Source organism: Martes martes, assembly GCF_963455335.1.
Source record: "Martes martes genome assembly, chromosome: 14".
In the NCBI taxonomy this organism is placed as follows: Eukaryota; Metazoa; Chordata; class Mammalia; order Carnivora; family Mustelidae; genus Martes; species Martes martes.
The window spans coordinates 47,436,572-47,453,350 of record NC_137902.1 but is presented as its reverse complement, the minus strand read 5'-3'; positions in this window follow the sequence as shown (position 1 = coordinate 47,453,350).

Here is a 16,779-nt window from a genome sequence, read left to right as displayed (position 1 = left end):
AGTGCTACTAATGGCCGCAAGCATTCCTGAACTTGGAGACAGAGGGGATTCCAAGAGTGTGCAAATGGCCAAAGGCCCCCCTCAGACACTGTTACCCATGCTGCGGGACTAACTGACCTACCACAACCATGGCTTATTAGAATGGATTGTCTCAGAAAGCATTGCATCATTTCCAACCCACCCCCACAAAGTCCTAGGGATTATGGTTGGCGTGTATAACTTACTTTAGGGAGGAAAAAAAAGGGAGACTGGAAGTGCTAAGTAGAATACATAGGGTCACATCACATACACAGTCAAGTTATGAGTCAAGCTCTTGCCTATGTGTAGCCTTGGAAAACAAATTTCGAAACACGATTTAGAACATGTGGAGTCATGAGTTCATTCTGGTGTGGCAGCTTGAGTAAAAGTAAGTAAGTTGTGTGGGGGCAGAACCTGGGTGGCTTGGTTAAGCATCTGACTCTTGGTCTCAGCTCAGGTCTTGATCTCAGAGTCGAGAGTTTGAGTTGCACATTGGGCTCCATCCCTGGACGTGGAGCCTACTTGAAAAACAAAACCAAAAAACCAAAAAAACCCAAAACACTTGTGGTGTGGGGAAAATTCAGTGTGCTTGGGGAACAGCTGGGAGTGAGTTCTGTCTCAAGGCAGAGGAGGCTATCAACAGGTTGGGGAGGCTATCAACAGGTTGGGGGTGGATTTGGAAAGGTGCACAGACAGGAGTGAGGCGGTTGGGCGTTTGGAACTATGCTGCATGGCTTCATCACCACACGTGCAGCCCCAGGAAAGAAGGCCTTTATTTCCCACCTCTCACTTAAGGTCAGGAGGAGAGTCACGGATGGGACACTGAGATGAGGCCGAACTATGATCTCTCCCACCTTCTGGAAATGCACTGTGCAGTGATACCAGATAAGCCAACCTGATAAATCATGAGTTTCTTTTCTCTTTAGAACTGGTTCCAGAACAGAAGAGCCCGCCTGCCACTGAAAGAGAGACAGAGAATATCCGCTGCTAGGAAACTGCACGCGATCCCTATCCAGGATCATTCACATGGAAGCCTCCAGAACCCCCAGGCAGAGTCTCCCATCGGGGCCCCAGAACAGACCTGCTCCTCTACCCCAAAGGGTCTTCTAGGAGGCAGGGGCTATCTCTCTCCTGAGACACAGTGGGTTCCCAGTCAACAGGATGGCTTGGGGGACACTGGGGTCCCAGGCATTAAAAAAGAACTGAGCTGTGCTTCGGAGTATCCGGGTGACACAGGGAATAGATTGTATCCCAACTGTTCATCTTATAGCTATGGGTCAGCGATCTATCTTTATCCTTCTGTTTCTGTGCAGTATCTTGAGAAGCATGGGCCCAACACCGGGCAGAGCTGGAATGCAAGGGCCTCCATTCTGCCACAAGTTCATAGTCAGCAAGAGGAGAGGTGGCAGCAGCAGCAGGCCTGCTGTCCTTACCCACTGTATCAAGGTCAGCAGCAGAATGGCTACTTGCTGTCCTCTACAGCAGCCTCGGCTTCAGAGGAATCAAGACAAATTGTGTCTCAGGATCAGCTGCTCATGCACCTGAATCCTGGGGATACAGGGCAGCAGGTGCCCTCCCTTCAGTCACAACAGCAGGGCGGCTTTCAAACCAGTAGTGGGCAGGTCTCTGCTAACACAGGGTGAGCAGGAGAAGGCAGCAGCTTTGGGCTGAGGGGTCTGCAAAGGTCCACCACTGGGACCAAGGATGTGGCTCCAGAAAATGGTTCTAAGCTTCAGAAAAAAACAGCCATAGGTCATCATCCCGTGGTCATCCACACAGCAGCCCAAGGCAATGGCCTCTCTAGAGCCTGAGCCTAAGCCCTGTGTTCAGGAAAGCTCCATGAGCTGATGGTCCTCCTAGTAGGGCGGCAGTGTCCCCCAGGGCTCAGCCTCTGACTGTGCAGTTCATAGTGCCTTGGAGAAAAGCTGGACTAGAGTCTGGAGTAGAAAACCAGCCAACAGGGAGAACCACAGGTGTCAATGAGCAGCAGTTTGGGCTTCAGAAGAAAGAGGCTCTTACACAGCATCTGCCCTAGATATCGTCCCCTCCCCCCACCTCAGAGACAAGATAGCCTACAAGAATTACAAGGATACAAAGGACCCTCCCCTGCACTTTGTTGGGGTGGGGAGGGTTGTGGGGGGTGGAGGTTGCCCTTGGATTAGCCTGCAAGGCTGCTGCAGCAAATCTCTCTACTTGCAGAAGCAGGGCAGAAGCCACATGTCTTTACTGGAGCCCTGACCGTAAAGGCCATCCCAACAATGTCAGCTTGGTCAACTAGGAGGCAGCCCCTTGGGTGAGACCAATGGAGGCAGGCACTGGAAGCAGAGCTCCAAAGAGCCCCAGGGTAATCCTGTATCTGAGCCGGCAGGCAGCCCTCACCGGTCCTCTTGGCTGAGAGCTGCTGCCTGGGAATCAATTTAGAGTGTGAATGGGCACCAACAGGATCTCACAAGATCTGAGAGTACCCAGTCGAGCATCTAAAAGCTGTGTTGTTAAACCAGAGTTTTTGAGGACTAGCCTGGTGTCGGTGAACCTCCAACTTTGAAATGGTTTTCATAATTTTGAGTGTTAGGGTACAGAATCATTTCTCAAACATTTTGGAGCATTTGCTGTCAGTCTTGTATGCGTTCCCCTACACTGTGTAATGTATTTTAACATATTTTAGATTTTTAACCCAAATCGTGTCCTATTAATTGCAGAATAAATCATGTCTCCTACGTCTTTTCCAAGGCAATATGACATGCAGATCTATTTCACTTTGCAAATATCTCCCGTCTGTTACTACAAATCAGACTGAGAGTAGGTGGGGAACTAGCAGCTGTGATTAGTATGATTTGCATAGTCACTTTGCACAACCACTAGGAAATATTCGTAGTTGATATTCCTATTGAAGTTGTAGATGTTTGGCAAGTCTGCTACAGGATGTATCCTTTAAAGAAACTTGCATGTACTTACACAACAGAGCCCCTGAATAAGTATCACATAAAGTAATAATCCTGCATAATTCAAAATAATAGACCAGAACTGCCTAGGTCAGAGTTCTGGTATACAATGTTCAGTGAAAAATCAAGTTGCCCAATTTTTATAGCATGATGTTTATAAAAATAAGAGCTTCAGCAATAAATAGCATTGGTTATTCTTGGTACACATATATGCAGCAAGAACAAAAACATGGGCTAGGTTTATATTCACTGAATCATGGAGAGTTGCAATAGGTGAGGAGGAAAAGAAAATACCTTTTATATTATGATGCATAGCCTATATATACTGAGTTATAGCAGGGGGTAGCATCATTGTCTACATTTCCCATTTCACACTCAGTATGATATTTACTATATTATGTATTATCAGTTTCTGCCAAAGGAATCCATTTACTTCTGATTGGCTCAGTTTATTTCCTCCTATACAGATTTTGAAAATTTCAATTCCCTTTTTTCATTGATTACCATAATATAGTTTCTAATGCTGTAACCTGTTCATGTAGGGATTTACATAGATTTTTCTTATATTAAAGAATGTTTGTGTTCTTGGAATAACCCAATTAGGTTATGAGGTATCCTTATGTATTTCTGGATTAAAGTTGCTAATATATATATTTTTTTAGTTGCTAATATTTTTAGTAAGATCACAACCTCTGTTCAGGAAGGAGAAGGTCTCTAATAATTTTCTCTACTGACACTATCTTTAGGGGTTTAGATCATGTTAAGATAGCTCTGGAATGAATTATGTATGCCACCCCTTACCATTTAAAATCTTGTGTAAAAATTTATCCCTTCATTAAATGAATTTCCTAATGAATCAGTTTGGTCTGATGTTTTCTTTATCAGAAGAGTTTGGTCTACTAATTATGTGTTTAAATGATTATAGGACAACCATTTCTCCTTGAGCTATTTTTGGCAAGTTGAATTTTCCCCTCAATATCCATTTCACCTGAATTTTCAAATGTATTGCCATAAAGTCATTGGAAACATCCTCTTTATGCCTAGAGCATATGTAGTAATGTATTTTGAATTTTGCAGTTTTTTTGGAAAAACCCAGATAGTATGTATGGAGCTTGTATTTCCCTGTGGACAGGACTTCCTCAGGCCAAGGAGGGCGCCAGGAGTCGGGTCTGGGTAGGTGCATGTCCCTGTGGACCAGCTCAGAGGAACCTCTCGACTCAGCCTTGAGCGGTGGATCCTGCTCCCCGCAGGGCTGTCAAAAGGCACCTGCTCCCCTGAGGTCCCTGCCGCCTTCTCAGAACATGCGTGCATGCACGCATGCGTGCTTGCGACAAAGGCGTCCAGCCAGGAGCTGGTGCAAGTTTGGGGTCAGACTCCAGGCTGGGGCTTCTGGGGCTTTCTTCTGCAAGAACACTACATCTAGCCGGTGTGTGGAGTGTAGCATGGGGACACAACCAGGGAGTCCTGCCCCTCTCTGACCACTGTACCTGAGAGCTGTGGACCAGAAGTGTCGAGTTCTGGCTCTAGGTCAGGTCCAGGTCCCTTGGGTTGTCAGGCGCCTCGCGTGAACGCCTGTTGAAGTGGGGCGGAGACTTGGGTGCCAGAAGCCACTGTTTTGCCTCTGAAGCAGGAACTGGATTTACTGGTTAGTGATCTAGGTGGATCTTAGACTTGGGGCAAGAAGGTCAGAGCATCCTTTCCATTTGGCGGGAGAGTTGGGACTCACCCCCCCGGCCTGGGTAAGAATCCACCAACCATACTGCCGTTCAGCAACAGATCTCCTTGGGAGGGTAAACAATTTATGAATGTTTTTCACATTTTCTGCTGAGAATGCTTAGAATAGGATTAAGTCCTGGATCAGGCTCCCTGCTTAGTGGAGAGCCTGCTAAATCCCTCTGCCCCTCACCCAGCTCGTGCTCTCTCTCTTTCTCTCTCTCTCTCTCTCTCTCTCTCTCTCTCGCTTTCTCTCTCCCTCACTCTGTCAAATAAATAAATAGATGAAATCTTAAAAACAAAACAAAAAAAAAGCAGAGGCAGTTTCATTAAAAAAAGAAGAAAAAGTATAGGCTTTACAAGAAATGGTATTAGAAGACCTTAGACATCTACATGGAAAAGAATAAAGGAGACACCTGTCTCACACTCTATACAAAACTTAAATTATTTCAGTTGGCAAATATCAGATCCGTTTTCGTAAGCTGTAGAACTCTTTCTACATGTATGCTGCAAATCTGGGAAGGTGATAGTGATCCTAAGAGCTCCCACCTCTGACAAATCCTGAGAATCACATAAGGGGAACAGAATTATCCTGGGAAATGATTTAAAAATAAAACTAATGGCATGGTATCAATGTTGTCAAATTGTTATATCAGAACCTTTTCAGACACATTTGTACCACTAATATGTGGGTGTGTATGCACACACACATGCGTGTCTGTTTTGATTCCCAGATGATTAATGAATGTACAGTTCATATTATGCACAATAACTTATGTTGGTTGTACTTTGATGATAAATACTGGGGTTGGAATAGTCTGCCCCTTGTGTTTTAGTGTCTAATAGGTACCTAGACACACCATAAAGGCTATCCACTGCATGGCTCTTTGTAGTAGTGTGACACTGGTGTGTTTGCAGATATAAGCTATGAATTAGATCTGTGTGTCCTGACCTCATTCTAACACCTTCCAGTGCAAAAAAGAGAAAGTGAAAGACTGAAAAGTTGTACAATGGAGCAGAATGCAATTTGATAACACAATGAAGTAATATTTATTTTTTCAAGGATATTTTTGTTGTACAAAAGTAGAACGACACACACCTTGCTATACACTAACATAGTCTAGAAACGATCACTTCAAAAGGAAGGAGAAAATAGAAAAATAAGGATAATTTTTAAAATTGAGATAAAATTGACATGTAACATTGTGTAAGTTTAAGTGTACAGCACATGGAGTTGTTACATTTATACTGCGGTGTGACTGCGTTGTCACATTAGCTCACACCTCTCTCATGTCTCATCATCGGCATTTCCTCTAGTGGTGAGAGCAGCTGAAATGGAATCTCTTAGCAAGTTGAGTGTTTGCAGTGGAGCTATATTGTCTGTGGTCTCTGTACTCTATTAGTTCGCCAGGACTTATGCATCTATTAGTTTCAGACATGGATCCTTACACCCCCATCTGTCCCGTCCCCCTGTAGTGGCGGGCCAGTTTATATTGCCACCAAGCGTGCACGAGGGTCCCGCCAACAATGTTATTGTTTCCCTGAGTTCACTGAGTTGTCTGTGTTCTCTTGACTCTCATGGAGTTTCTTAAAATAATTATTAACAAAAAATTTTTTCAGATAACTTACAGCTCCCCATTTCTTTGGGGTCACTTACTTGACAATTACGGTGATGGGTGGCATCGTGTTTCCTTACATTTCGTGTCTCTGCTGGTTTTGCATTGATGGCTCTGCACAGTCATGTCCTTCGGTCTTTTCAGACTGGCTTCTGTGGGGAAAAACTTCCATCTGGAGGTGGTTCTGTGGATGCTGGTGGGATGCAGCATCTCTGGCTCCTGGGAGGGCATCGTGGTGGCTTTATCAGCGGCACTTGCTGTTGGACAGATAGTGGGAATCTCCTGGGGCTGACATTGCAGAAGTCATGCAGGTGGCCTTGGTAAGTAGAGCTGCTGGGGTCCTCAGAGGTGAAGGCTTCTTGGGTTCTCCTGTTCTTCTTTTATCTGCAGGACGAAGTGACTCCGGCTAGTGGGGCTGGGGGGGAAGGCAGCAGCATTGGCCCTGGCCTGACGAGCTGCAGTCATGGCTTGGACCCAGGGGCCAGAGTACCCTGGCAGCGCAGCCTGGGGATGGTAGGTCAAAGTCTCAAATCTGGCCCCAAGGGGTAGTCATGAGTCAGCGGCAGTATGCTCTGATGGGAGGTGGTTCACTAAAGCCATGCTTGGGGAGCTGGAATCAGAGCTGTTAACAGTTCAGAACCATGAGTCGACACGTGGGTAGGACTCAGCAGCGGCCGCACAGGAAGGCAAGGACAGTTCAGAGCCATGTCCTGGGACTCTGTCCCCAGCAATGAGGAGTCAGGGCCATGAGCGGGGGCCTGGGGAGTTGGACTCGGTGCTGGCAGTGCTCTCGGGCAGTGATGGTTCAGAGTTGTCACCTGGGGTTCTGCAGGCTCAGGACAGTGGCATTGCTCCTGGGTGATGACCTGTCAGGGCGGCAACCTGGGTGCATCATGGAGCTCAGGGGAACAGTGGCAATGATGAGTCGGAGCCGTGACCCGGGACCCAGGGGAAAGGGCTCAGGGCAACAGCTGGCTAGTCCTCACAATGACAGTTCAGAGCTGCAGCCCGAGATCCAGTGGGTGGGGCGCAGGCCAGAGGCTGCTCCCGTCTGAGGGGCTGTGGTATCCTGATCCCGGAGAGTGGGGCACAGTGGCAACTGGGACTTCTGGGGGCAAGCATCACCCCAAGAGACAGTCCCAGCTCCCGGGAGAAGACACAGTGGCGGGGACTCATGCCGCTCTACCAGCTGGGAGCGGCACTGCTGCAGACTGTGGGATACCTGGGTAGCAAAGCCTGCACGTGTCCACAGCAGTGAGGCTCTCTGGGGTTCTCCTGCTCTCTTTCTCCCCCCGCAGTGACACTTCTCTTAGGGGATCCCTTGTGGTTCCAAGCTGCTCTTGACTGGGGAATGGGAAGATACAGGTTAATGTACTTCCTGTAGTCTTCGATGTGGCCCTTCTCAACTTTTGAGGTCTCTAGGCTTTTGGCTGCTTTTTAGAAGTCCAGAGCTTTCTCTGAGCTATTTTTGGGGACATTTATTTATTTTTATTTTTCCCTTATTTTATTTATTAAAATAAAGAAAAATTTTAGTTCCAGTATAATTAACATACAGAATTATATTAGTTTCAGGTGTATAATATACATTCAGATGTATAATCCTATGCATTACTCAGCGCTCATCATGATAAGTGTGCTCTTAGTCCCCTTTTACGAACCATGTCACCCATCCCCCACCCACCAACCGTCTGGGAACCACCAGTTTGTTCTCTATAGTTAAAAATCTGTCTTTTGTTTGTCTCTTTTTTCCTTTGTTTTGTTTCTTAAATTCCACATATGAGTGAAATCATATGGCACTTGTCTTTTCCCAACTGACTTATCTCAGTTAGTTATTTTTTTTTAAAGATTTACTTATTTATTTGACAGACAGTGATCACAAATAGGCAGAGAGGCAGGCAGAGAGAGAGGGAGAAGCAGGCTTCCTGCTGAGCAAAGAGCCCGATGCAGGGCTCATCCCAGGACCCTGAGATCATGACCTGAGCCGAAGGCAGAGGCTTTAACCCACTGAGCCACACAGGCTCCCCTCAGTTAGTTATTTTTATTAAAAATTTTGTTGTTGTTGTTGGGGGAGAGATGCATTGAGACTTCCTAGCTCACTATCTTGCTGATGTCCTCCTCTACCTTTTTTGGTTCATTTCTTCTTATGGGAGTTTTAGCACATGGTGTCTTTAAAGAAATTTGTCAACTTCATCTAGGTTATCAGATTTGTAGGCAGAGTTTAAATTTTTAAATTTTTAATTAATCTGTTTACTTTTAAATATTTCATTTATTTACTTGGCAGAGAGATAGAGAGAGAACAAGCAGAGGGGAGAGAGACGGGCAGAGGCAGGCTCCCCACTGAGCTGAGGCTGATGTGGGGCTCCATCCCAGGACCCTGGGATCATGACCTGAGAGCTGAAGGCAGACATTTAACTGACTGAGCCACCCAGGCACCCCTGTAGGCAGAGTTTTTTTAAAAGTACTTTCAGAGTTTTTTTAAAAGTACTTTCAAGTTATCCTCTACTTTATAGCTATAGTTAAATATATAGCTTTATAATATAAATAAATATATATAAATATAAGAAATATAAATAAATATAAATAGCTTTATAATATAAAAGCTTTCAAGTTATCCTCTACTTCAGAGATACTTACTGTTTTCAGTCTACCAATAAGCATTGATCAAAAGCATTCTTCATTTTCATTATAGTTTTTTTCATCAGTAGCATTTATTTTTGGTTCTTTCTAGTTTTTCCCTGTTTCTGTTTACTTTACCCCTCTGTTCTGGCATGCTATCTACTATATCAGTTAGAGTCCTTATCATCTTAATCACAGTTGTTTTAAAGTCTGGGTCTGATACTCCGATATCCCTGTCAAGTCTGGTTTTGATGCTTACTCTGTCTCTTCAAATTGTGTTTTCTCTCTTTTTTTTTTTGTTGTATGCCTTGTAATTTTTCCCAGCTTTATTGAGATGTAATTGACATAAAACATTGTGTAAATTTATAGTGTACAATGTGATGATTCTATATATATATTCATTGGGAAACGATTATCAGAATACAGTTAGTTAACACATCCATCACCTCACGTAATTACCATTTTTTGTTGTGGTGAGAACATTTAAGATACTCTTTTAGCAAATTTCATGTATACAATACAGTATTATTGTAGTCAGCATGCTGTACATTAGATGCCTAGAACATACTCACCTTATAATTGAAATTTATTCCTTTTGATGGATATCTCCTCATTGCCCCCAAGCCCACCACCGACTCCAGTCCTGGGCAACTACCAATCTCCTCTCTGTTTCCATGAGTTCATCTTTTTAAGATTCCACGAAAAGTGAACCCATAAATATGTAAGTTTTTCTTGGTAGCCAGGCACCGTGTGCTGGGTAAAAGGAACTGCTTTTCTAGACCTTTAGTAATGTGGTAGTGAGGTATGGGCAGGGGGGAAGCATTCTATCATTCTATGATTAGGACTTAATCTTTTTTTTTATTTTAGTTTTTTTATTTTTTTATAAACATATAATGTATTATTAGCCTCAGGGGTACAGGTCTGTGAATCGCCAGGTTTACACACTTCACAGCATTCACCAAGCACATACCTTCCCCAATGTCCATAACCCCACCACCCTCTCCCGACCCCCCTCCCCCCGGCAACCCTCAGTTTGTTTTGTGAGATTAAGAGTCTCTTATGGTTTGTCTCCCTCCCAATCCCATCTTGTTTCATTTATTCTTTTCCTGCCCCCCAAACCTCCCACATTGCATCTCCACTTCCTCATATCAGGGAGATCATATGATAGTTGCCTTTCTCCAATTGACTTATTTCGCTAAGCATAATACCCTCTAGTTCCATCCACATCGTAGGACTTAATCTTTTTATAAGTCTATGCCTCCGGACTGTGGGATTCACAATTGTTTCTTGGATTCTTTTGTCCACTTGTAGGTGGGAGAAGATGGGTAGGCTTCTCCCACATGGAGGGCTAGAGCTGGCGGGAGTTAGGTGTTCACCTCTTACCAGGTCAGGTTCAGTTCTGATAGGATCTCAGCAGGCTAGGTCTGATTAACTAGTTCTTCCTGAGTGTAGGTTTTGTTAAGAAGAACAGGATGCTCTGCTGTATTTAAAAAATGGTTCCTTTTGCCCTCCTCCTGGCAGAAGCACAAGGTAATTTCTCTATAATATTTATTGTCAGAATTTCATCAATCTTCTGGAGATAAGTCTCGCAATACCGTGGTGCCCCTCAACAAAACACCAGCAAACCCAATTGAACAGCATATTAAAAGGATCATATGCCACAGTCAGTTGAGATTTGTTCTTGGGATGCAAGGATGGTTCAACATACCAAATCAATAAGTGTCATATAGTACACTAACAGAATTAAGAAAAAAATCAAATGATCATCTCAATAAATGCATTTGACAAAAATTTGACAATAAATGTTTTTGTGGGTTTTTTTGACAATACATGTTACCCTTGACAAAATGCAACATCATTTCATGATAAAGACTCTCAATACATTATATGTGGAAGGAATTTACCTCAACATAATAAAGACCATATATGATAAGCCCATAGCTTACATCATACCTAAGAATGAAAGGCTGCCCTCCAAGCATTATTTGGACAGAACTGCTAGAATGGTGTAGCTATCAGAGGACAAATAGCCCAAATCCCATACTGAAATATTTTGAATGGCATAATCAACATGGAAGTGGAAGTAATCTGCATTTATCCAGTTTTCAAAGAGATACCTGGAAAAAGCACAATTATATCAGGAGAGGCTGTGTTCCAACTGCCAATGAAGATCTCAAAGCAACTTTCTAGAGAAAAATTCTGAGATCAGGATGTTGTACTCAATGTTATAACATTCAGTATGCCTTTGACTATGGGGACCTCAGTTTGAGGGCATACAGGGAAGAACAATATTTCTTTCTCTTTATGCTCATGTTCCAGATGACAGAGATAGCATTTACTTAAATCCTAGTAATAAAAGTGTATTCTGTGGGAACATGTGATTGGTGGGCTGAGTGGCACTGGGTTCATTTGAATTAATGTTGAGGAAAGAATGTCCAGGAAGCAGTGTGGGATGACATTTACTCTGCAACGGTACTCTCCAATGTATTCATTGCTTCCAAGTTTCCACCTGTGTTTAAAGCTTCTTTTCTGATAATTTCTGCAATAATCAGTCTAGAGTACAGATGTACATTTGTGCACAATGCCCAGGCCATAACAGCAGATCCATGGATATTGGTGTCTTTAGCATAGAAGCCTTATCATGAGTTATCAGATTTTCCATAGAAAACACCCAGAAATGCATCCCTAGACTGACTCCAGGATTGAGGAAGCAATGATAGCGTTTCATTATTTGTCAACAATTATGTTGTGGACCATTGTTTCAAAGTTAGGTATTGGGTTCCCAAGAGCTTCCTTGTTAAGAGTTGACTCTAAATGCAGAGAGGGGAAAATGGAATGAATATGTGCCCTGCCGGGTGTATTGTTCATTACTGCCTCCCTGTTTCTAGAGATCTTATCAGAGAAGACTTTGAAACACACTTCCGGTTTTGTAATCCTATCACCAGGAGGAGATAACACGGGCGGAGGGAAGGTGTGCAGACATTTATAAAACCAAAGGTTATAGATGGGGACGGAGAGGCAGAAGCATCAGGACACCTATTAATTGGTTAAACTGTGAGGGAGGATACAGTGGGTTAGATCAAAGTATCGATCAAAGGTATTTTCTATCTGAGAGGCAAAACTCAAGTGTATATTATGTGACTAGAGCCTGGTGTTATGAGCAGATGGGATTAAGTTTTGAGGCCTCAATATCTTCTACAGGGAGGATGAGGTCTTGACCTGGTGCGGGTAATTCTCTCAACAATTTGTCAGGTGAGTTTAATTGTATAGGGAGGCTACTTGGCTTAATGGCTTTGCTGAGGCCACACGACTTCCGGTAACTAGCGCAAGGAAGTAGCCAGAGTTTAATACATTATTTTTCTCACATTAGTGAAAGTCGCTGCATATTTTTGGAGCTATCATGCATATGAGTAGCACACACTTAGCCTGAAAAAGTCTTTGCCCTCATAGATGAAGACTTTGAAGAATGCTTTCAGGTCAGATGATTTCTTTTTTAAATGTACTCAAACATTCAATAATCACGTAGTCACCCTTGGGCATATTTGTACATTAAAGTGGTTGGTGTCACAACATCTCTGCCACAAATGCTTTTCCATGAGCTCAGAAAGGAAAAAAAAAAGCTGGAAATTCGTGATACTATTTTTTTTTTTTTTTAATGCAGCGGTGTTTTAGGGAGTTGGCTCATAGTAGCTCTCGAGAACATATTCGGGAATTTTGCAATTCCGTTGTTAAACCATTTGCAGTTTAAAATCATGGAAATCAGCAAACACTACTAATGAGTACTTTTTACTTCAAAGAGCTGGTTTACCAGTACACCACTAGATCTAAGTGTCTGGCAATCAAAAATCATAGTCTATAAATAAAGATGAACAAATCCTGGTCTTTGCATTGTGACTTACGTGCTGTCATTCTGGAGACAAGGAGGCTTAGGAGTTAAGTGATCTGCTGACTGTGGTCCGTAATCTTTCACAATAAAGTAGGCATCTTCAAAACGCTTTTCATATGCCTTTTGCAAATCCTCACATAATAATTCTTTGTAGAATCAAGTATCAGTGACGTGTTAGGCATTTAAATGAATTAACAAACTTTGTTCTATCAGATATACATATGTTCTATCTCATGCTTTCTGCTTTTGTTTGAAAAGGAAGGGTAATGCCAGTCAACTTAGTCATCTCCCCGTTGAGGAAATTTTTATTTCTTCCTTTTTCAAGGTTTGCATCCCACCTGCGTGTGGGGGAGAGGCGGCCAACTTCTTCAGGTGGATCACTTCCACCTCGGTTCCCACATGGAATGAAAAGACTTCCCGTCTCTCCTTGAGGCTCACCATCATGTTGTTCTCCTCTTTCCCGTATGTGTCCTCTCTGTTTTTCATCATTTATTTGCCTTCTGGTTTTCTTTTTCCTCTCATTCTTTTTCTTCCTTGTTTTCTCTTCTTTCCACATTGCATATCTTATCTTCATCTCTTTCATGTTTCCTTTTCTCACCCACGTCTCTCCATCATCTTCTGGGGTTTTTAAAGTTTTGATTTTTCCGATTTTATCCCACAGTCACTCCTCCTTATGAGGTGCCACGGCACAATGTTAGGAGAGCTGAATCTGGAGTCCGGGCTTCCTGGCTGAATCTCAACTCTGTCCCTTACTAGATGGATGACCTTGGGCATTATGTTTGGACCACCTGCATTTCCACATCCTCACCTGTAAAGTGGGAACAAAAACAGCAACTTTCTCTTGAAGATTCTACGAATTATCACAGGAAAGTTGTTTAGGAGTCTGCACGGCCCATAAAGGGGCCTACTAATTTAATATTCTACTATTAACATTCTCGCTGCTTTCCATCCTTTATCTGTAACTCACTTTCACGGCTCTTCGGCACCTGTCATTTTCATGAGTGGCTCTCTTTTCCTTTGTCGATAGCCTGTGTGGTCTTATTATCACAGCTTTGCTTCCACTTGTGTTTTCTTTCTTTCTTCCTTCCTTCCTTCCTTCCTTTCTTTTCTTTCTTTCTTCCTCAGTAGGCTCCACACCCAGCGTGGAGCCCAATGCAGGACTTCTTGAACTCACAATCTTGAGATCGAGACCAGAGCTGAGATCAAGAGTGGGACACTTAGACGACCGAGACACTCAGGTGCCCCTTCTTCCACTCGTTTTGCTGCTTTAGCTCATTTCTGTCTTTTTCTGTGCTCAGAAAACGTTCCAGTTATAATTTCCTTTCTATTCTCTAAATTCTTTACCTCTCTTTTCTTTCTTTTTTTTTTTTTTTAAAGATTTTATTTAATTTGACAGACAGAGATCACAGGTAGGCAGAGACGCAGGCAGAGAGAGAGGAAGGGAAGCAGGCTCGTTGCTGAGCAGAGAGCCCGATGTGGGACTCGATCCCAGGACCCTGGGATCATGACCTGAGCTGAAGGCAGAGGCTTTAACCCACTGAGCCACCCAGGCACCCTACCTCTCTTTTCTTTAAGGCCTTTGCATTCATTTAATTCATCGTTGGGATGCGGTCTTGTCTAGTTTTTCCATTTATTCTGTTTTCTTTACCACCTCTTCTTTTATTGTTGCTTGTCTGTCTCTTCGTCATCTAGTCATTTGGCTCGGTGACCCTCACAGCTCACAGTTTTTCACAAGTAGGCAGAGCAGCAGACAAAGAGAGAGGGGGAAGCAGGCTCCCTGCTGAGGAGAGAGCCCAATGCAGGGCTTGATCCCAGGACTCTGGGATCATGACCTGAGCAGAAGACAGAGGCTTTAACCCACTGAGCCACCCAGGCGCCCCTGAGTAAGGTGATCTTTAGAATTTTGTTCCTTTCTCGCTGTTGCTCACGGTATATGTTTGCATTTCCCTAATCGACACATGTCAGAAGAAGACCACGGATAATATTCTCACCCATCTGACTCTTCATAATATGATGTCATAATTTCTAGAGACATCCCAGAATGCTGTTTTCTTTCGGAATTAAGTATTTTCTGGAAGATATCGGATGTAAGGCAGTGATGTTCCCTTACAGAGTTGCACGTGGACTTTCTTTTTAAATTATTATTATTGTTGTTGTTGTTGTTTAAAATTGATTTAATGTTTTTATATTGCCAGATGTTGACTTACATTTATTATGTCAAGAAGAAGGCATAATTTTTTTTTTAAGATGTTATTTATTTGAGAGAGAGAGAGCATGAGTAGGCAGGTGAGGGAGAGGGAGAAGCAGACTCCACGCTGATCGGGAAGCCTGAGGTGGGGCTCCATCCCAGGACCTGGAGCCGAAGGCAGACACTTTAACCAACTGAGCCACCCACACGCCCCGAAGAAGGCATAATCTTTAATTTCACACTACAGATGAGGAAATTTAGGCTTATAGAGATTGAGTAAATTGGCTAAATAGTATTGCCAGGACTTGACAACTGACTATACTCTTAGTCTCTGCTCCATCACTGAAACTGTCATATACATAAAGAGACAAATAATACACATAAGGAATTAAAACATAAGGAATTAAACATTATACATAGGGAATTAACAAGGCAGGAAAGTAGTAGCATAATTCCAGAAAATAGATTACTTGTACAAGCCCTGAAGGTGAATTACTAAACTTCTTAGACTTAGGATTACATGAGCTTTTCATTTCTGAGTCAGTTATGTTGCTGTGAAACAAGAAACAAATTCTCCTATTTCAATAATGAAAAACACAGAATTCTAAAGAATAAATATTTGTGGTCATTAATAATTGGTTACTTTGGTTCTCTTCTGGAGTCCAGTTCCTCTTTGAAAAATATCAGTAAATTCTTTTTCAATGCTTTTTGTGTGTTTGTTTCTTTTTTTAAATTTACATTCAATTAACATATAACGTTATTTGTTTCAGAGGTAGAGGTCAGTGATTCATCAGTCTTATATAACACCCAGTGCTCGTTACATCACGTGCCCTCCTTAATGTCCATCACCCAGTTTCCACATCCTCCCACTTACCTTCCCTCCAGCAATCCTCAGTTTGTTTCCTATGCTTAAGAGTCTCTTATGGTTTGTCTTTCTCTCTGATTTCATCTTGTTTTACTTTAAGCTCTCTCTCCTTATGATCATGTTTTGTTTCTTAAATTCCACATATCAGCAAGATTATATGGTAGTTGTCTTTCTCTGATTGACATATTTCACTTAGCATAACATAACATTGTTGCAAATGACAAGATATCTTTGCTTTTTTTTGGCTGAGTCACATTCCATTGTATATGTACACCACATCTTTATCTATTCATCTGCCAATGGACATCTAGGCTCTTTCCATAGTTTGGCTATTGTGGACATTGCTGCTATAAACATTTGGGTACATGTGCCCCTTCAGATCACTACATTTGTATCTTTAGGGTAAATACCCAGTAGTGCGATTGCTGGGTCTTAGGGTAGCTCCATTTTCAACTTTTTGAGGAACCTCCACACTGTTTTCCAGAGTGGTTGCACCAGCTTGCATTCCCACCAACAGTGTAAGATGGTTCCCCTTTCTCCGAATCCTCGGCAACATCTGTCATTTCCAGACTTGTTAATTTTAGCCGTTCTGACTGTTGTGAGGTGGTATCTCACTGTGGTTTTGATTTGCATTTTCCCAGCAATTAGTGATGTTGAGCATCTTTTCATGTGCTTGTTGGCCATCTGTACTTCATTTTTGGAAAAATGTCTGTTCAGATCCTCTGCCCATTTTTTAATTGGATTGTTGGGGGTTTTTGTTAGTGAGTTGTAGGAGTTCTTTATTTATTTTATATATTAACCCCTTATTGGATACATCATATACAAATATCCTTTCCCATTCAGTCAGTTGTCTTAATTTTGTTGATGGTTTCTCTCGCTATGCAGAAGCTTTTTAGTTTGATGTAGTCCCAATTGTTTATTTTTGCTATTGTTGC